The 6,000-nt window shown below is 37.2% G+C and overlaps 1 protein-coding gene across 1 annotated transcript in view; it reads left to right on the top strand.

The window, feature by feature from the left end:
* Positions 1-3,515: 3,515 nt before the first annotated feature.
* Positions 3,516-6,000, top strand: part of LOC117212447 — a 401,448-nt gene continuing 398,963 nt past the window's right edge. Inside the window, exon 1 of the mRNA XM_033457305.1 lies at positions 3,516-4,274. The gene's annotated coding sequence lies outside the window, so the exon portion shown is untranslated. The remainder of the gene's footprint in view (positions 4,275-6,000) is intronic.

Here is a 6,000-nt window from a genome sequence, read left to right as displayed (position 1 = left end):
ACATGGAAGCGCATATACAGTGTACCGATGCGGAAAACTTGTTCAGAGTGGGAAGGTGAAAGGCAGAGAATAAAGGAAGTCTACCGCATCGATAGCTACACGTGGAGCCATACGTGGAAATTGGAAATGCTTTGCATAGTTGCCACAGGAGATCCACTTCCAGTTAGTTCGTGGATGATACGGTTCGATGGCGATTTCAACGGGTATTTGTTTTCCGGGAAATTGTGCAAATTAGATAACATTCAACTTTTCTCATGTTATTAGTTTAATTCAAGCTAATGATAAACAACCGAATCAACGTCTTGTAAATGTAATTCGAGTTTGCTGGTGTTATAGCGCGAAAGCACAAACGTGTAATACGCAGATCACACTTGAAACGTGCACACGCAGATTAACGAATACAATAATGTAAGTATAATAATGTCAGGAATAATGACAGGATATCGGAAAGATCCTTATCGTGCGTTGATACGAGTTGTATGTAGAATCCACGATGGCGTCTTAGGGATCACATGGATGCCTTATGTATGCATAATGCCCCTCAAAGGGCGCGGTTTGTTCGCCGGTGTGAAACAGCGGAAACAGAAATGTGGCGTGTTTCGTCGGTGATACTAATTCTTGCATGACACGACAGCTGCGAGGCGGGACGTGCAAGCGAGCTTGCCCTTGTCAGAAGACTAATTCTGCTTCCGAAACTTCTATGAATACTGAGCGTGTGCGGTGTAAAACTGTTCAACTTAGAAGACGCGTAACATAGAATTAAATTTGCCACTGAAGGGAAAAGAAACTAGATCAAACTTTCAAACTGTTCTAGAGGAAAGAAGCAAAGGAAGGCCGTACTCTCCTGAGACGTCGGAATTCTTTGAGAATTAACAAGCAACCAATTTTTCCTCTTTCCCTCTTAAATTTTACACGATTAAATAGACTAATTAAATAAACAAATTTTACCTAACCCCTGTTACCTCGTTAGCTGGTAACTATGCACAGACAACTCGAATACGTCTGATCATGCACGGGTTTACACTACTGCCGAAAAATATTGGTTTACTCTACTGCAAAGATATTGACTGAAATAACGTACGTACGTCCCTGGTGTGCTGCCTAAATGTCTCCGCGATACTTTTCAAAGGTGTTTTTCTCTCCCTTTCAATAATACCATGCAAAGTGGTACGTATGAAAATGGTGGCATAACGATTACATGATATCGAGTATTCAAAGCCGCGCGGTCGTTTTCGAACAAATTGTTCGAACGATTCCTTTTTATAAGTCTCCTTCGGTAAAAGCACAACTAAACTTTGTGACGTCTCAGAACAACACGTCTCAGCAATCGGCGAATGCCAACTGCTTGGCTTTTGTCTAGGAATATTAAAGCGATGCAATTTTCGTTAAAAAGCGGGTAACAAGCTCGAAGTAAGAGGTGAACGAAGCGTGAAAACGAGCAAGATGATTACCTTTTTCTTCCGACGAAGGTAAATAATAATGTTTAGAATCGTGAAGTAGAAGGAAGAAAATTGCACAGAAGAATACTTAAATATAGGGAATACGTAGTGAATACGAAATTATATTTAACGGTAAAAAATTCAACTTCGGATGATTAATGTCGATTCTATTGTTATCACGAGGTACATTTTTACTGCTTTTAAGAAGTCTTACCGAGAATTTTATTTATATGATCTCGTATCGTACAATTAGTCTTATCAAACTACCATTTTGAATTTTCATTGCTGATATTACAGATAAACACAGTAGCATTTCATCCTAGAAACATCGGTGTCTATCCACGATCGAAAGAGCATATCAAAAGGCAAAGTTAAATATTTACATGCTTGTAGTTATGAGAAGTATAAACTGACATGTTTATTTTTTGTTACATTATACGCGTTATATAGTCGCGTGTATATGTACATCAAGAAACGAGCGAACGGATTAAAGAAAGAGCTGCCTATGATGCGTGGATTCTTCATTTTTTACCAGAGATGATACCTTACATATTCATTTTGAAGGTAAAAATACGATAGAAAAAGATGCGCAAGTTATAATAAATGGTCGACTGTTGGATTCGTCATTGCAGTTATGCAGTTGCTTTATAAAATTTAATTATCAGATTTAAAGAGCACACTTGATTCGAGAGAACAATATTTTTAATATTATTATGTATCATAAGATAAAAACCTATACTTAAAAAGAACAAGCGCCATATGTCTTTATTTCACTGCGCAGGAATTGATCGATCAAACTTGACGCGCAATTGATTTTAATTTCGCATGCGTTTTGCGCCACTTCTATTTCAAAGCGCGGGATCGACTGTAATGGTAAGTTGTGCTCCGAATTAAATAACACTCGCTGTTTACAAAATTATAATTTTAGATAATATATTACAGCGACTTAAAAGAAGAGTGTAAAAGTTAGCAAAACTTTTGATGTCGATCTATCATTGTTTTTTACGGCAATTCAACGCAATATCACAATCGGGTCAACACAACCTTTCAAGCAATCACGGCAATATGTATTCATCATATTTATGCTCACACATTCCACACATTCATTCGTAAGGTAACTACTATCGCAATTACTATAAAAGAACAGAATAATTACCAAGTTTTAACTTCGTGTAATTACCAAACTTTAGCGGCCACTTAACTTGTGTAGTCACTACACTCGACGCTGTGCAGTTTACCTTATCGCGCTAAAAAGCATTTTAAGTCGGTAATTATCATTGAAACCGTTAAAGGAGCGCATCGGTATCGAATCTGTGCCGATGTTCTGGAAGATGTGGTTCAGTGATACAGGAGGTTCGTGGAATCCCTTAACCATGGCGCGATAGCCATGTAGGCGAATTTGAATGCAGGCCACGTTGTCGGAAAAAAACCTCAAGTTCGAGCGTCTCCAGGAAGTCCGAGGTTAGGCGCCTCTCTCGCATCAGTGGTACACATACAGAAAGGGTAGGCGTGGCACTCTGCTGGCCCGTTGGATGCTTGCGCGTGCACACGGAGGGATAGAAACAGAAGGTATACACACGCGTGTATGATATAGGGAGAAACGCGCGAGAGCGACGAGGATGCATTGTTGTATGGTATATGTATCCTCGAACGAGAAGCGAGGTTACGCGATGGAATAGGATGGATTATACGGTGGATGCTTGTAACGGAGATAGATACAGAAGAGGACAGAACAAGTTAGCGCGTGGGAAAGAGATGGGTCAACTGCAAGAAGCATAAGGGTGAGAAGGATAGGAAAATGATAAGAGAAATCAGATACGAGAGAGATAGAAGCACTAGTACCGTAATTGGTGAGAAAAAGATGAACAAAATCGAAGAGAGACGATAGCATGGTGCAAGAGAGATGCCGCGAGTGCCAGGGAGACGAAGAGGCGACTAGAAAAAGAAGATTTTGTTCATTGTCGATGGAAAAGAGAGGGAACGAACTTGAACACATAGGAGGGGTAAGTTGGAAGAGTGAAAGAGAGGGGGTTATAGTGAGCGAGACGGGATGGTGGTTTCAGTCACCGCCCGATCCTCGGCGCGCACGGTTTTGGAGCGGGTGTTCTTCTCGTCTTCGTTGCGAGAATCGCCGATTAACGAGGTCGTTTAAGTTTAAAGAGTGAGCTACACCGTGTGCCTATCGACATCGACTGTTTGCCGATAAAAATTTCGTACCAGCTGGCCTAAACTCCGGTACACGCGATGTTGTCGATAAATTAACGGAACTTGTTTGTTGTTTTATCGATGGTCCAGCTGCGCGAGAAGTTGGAAAGAAAAGTGGTGTAACAATCGGTCCGGTAGCTCGTGTTTTTAAGACTGTTTCATCGAAAAGCAGTTTTCCAGTTATAAACGTTTCTTCATTTCAAAGAAGGTTGTTTATACTTCTCGTGACAAGTATCTCGAGCGACACTGTGTGAAACGTGAAATTTGATTAGTTTGCTGCGGTGAACAGTTATGACATAACCTATAATCTAAACGTTCGCCATTAATCGTGTATATCGATGTATTGATTAGAGTGATCAATATGTGACCGATCGATATATCAGATTAGTCTCCATTGTCTTCAGAAACGAAACTTTGAGTCGTGAGTGGAGAGTAAAGGAATTTTTCTAGTGTATGGACCGATAGATTTTGCACGTTATCTATCGACGTGGATGGGACATTTTTCTTCTTCTACTAGCTCACAGAGACACGGACCACGGTCTTCGGCTCCTTTTACGGATTTTGTCGATCTGCCACTGCGAAATGCAGAGGTTTGCCTATCAGTGTCAGGCATTTTTTAGACAGATTTAGGTAAGTCCAATTTGAACTTACATTATACGGTCGGCAGGATAAATGATGTTTGGAAAAATTATGAGTGAAACTCCGTTCGTGGATAGTATACGATATCAGTTACATAGTTTCTTTTGATAAATTACCTCTTCTATTATATCTTAGGGAATATTATTACATATTACAATTACGATTAAAGTGCAGAAGTATTTTGAAATATTTTAGAGATTAGTATTTTATTGCTGCATTACGTTTCACATTAACTTTATATCAATGTAATGAAAGAACGGAAGAAGAGGAAACAGTAATGTATAGAGCTCGATTTATTAATAAGGTTATCTAGTAAGTATCTTAAACTTTTATGACTAGAATTTTTTAATTTTGTATGTTTAATTTAATTTAATTTAATTCAATTCAAAACTTAGAAAATAGTAATTACTATGGATAGATGGCCTAGTATAATCACAGGGGTATATGTAAGCTTAAAAAATTATGAAATTTTGGAAAAATATTTCAATTTACACAAGTTAAACAACAACAAAAGTTGTATGATTGGTATATGTGTATAAATCTATATTTTTCTAGAAACGAGTTATAACATCTGTATTTACTTAATAGATCTTGTTATGAATCTTCAAGTTTTCATATCTACGTATATCTACTTTATTAAATTATTATATACGAGTAAAAAGTGTAAAAGGTTTAAATACAACAGTATGCTCCAAAAACGAAAATGTATTTTCACATTCGTGTTTTTACATTCGCATTTAAAAATAATGTGTACTGCCTATAAAATGATTAAATTCATACGATTTTAATTTTAAATTAAATAACTTGTATATATGAATCCAAACTTCACTAATGTAAACGCGATCTAAGCTGTTATAATTGAAGACTGCAAGAAAGTAACACGATAAGTTATATTTCCCCTCTTCATAACATTAAAATTACTATAAAATAACTTTCCGCTCTTTATAACATACAAATTATTGTTTGTCATAATATTAAAATATTGTTTGTCATAAACTGTACCTTTAGCTTCTACAAAACTTTGTTAACTACACACATACATATATTTTTGCAACTGAGGTTCTTTTTAATTTTCGCTATTTTATATTAAAATAATACTTTTTATTCGTAAAATGACATTAAAATAAAAAAAGTCAACATTTATGCCTTTCCTCTGATCTTCAATTTGAAAATCAAACCATCAAAGCCAAGATTCTGCATACGAAAATACGTTACCATCATATACATATACTTATAATTGAATAAACTGTTGCATTAGGATATAGTATATTTTCCTTCAAAACATCTTCATCTTCAGTTTGCAATTTAGGTTAAAATTCTGGTCGGGGGTGTAGCGATCTTGTAACGTGATTTATGCCGTTATTTCTTCATTACGAAATAATTGACTCGGAGAAAAGCTTCCTCGGGACTCCGTTCTCCAACGAGCCTCGAATATAGCGATCGACGTAAGAGACTCCTTTCCATTCCGTAACGGCTACTCTTATAAAACTGCTAGTTCCATTATTACTTGCCAAATATAATAGCGTCCCATTATCCGCGTATTTCTTCCTTAAATGCGGCTACGATGTTTTCGTTACTACGTTACGCGATACTTAATTTTTGAGGAAACGACCGACAAAAGAAGGCAGAGAAAGAAAAACGGAGGAGAAAGAGACGATCCAAAGGAGAAAGGAATCTAAAGAAAAGAAGAAAAAAAGGAGAAAGGACAGGTACACAG

The sequence above is a fragment of the Bombus bifarius genome, unplaced genomic scaffold (genome assembly GCF_011952205.1).
Source record: "Bombus bifarius isolate JDL3187 unplaced genomic scaffold, Bbif_JDL3187 scf7180000008297, whole genome shotgun sequence".
NCBI lineage: Eukaryota > Metazoa > Arthropoda > Insecta > Hymenoptera > Apidae > Bombus > Bombus bifarius.
This window is presented reverse-complemented; position numbering and strand designations above follow the sequence as displayed.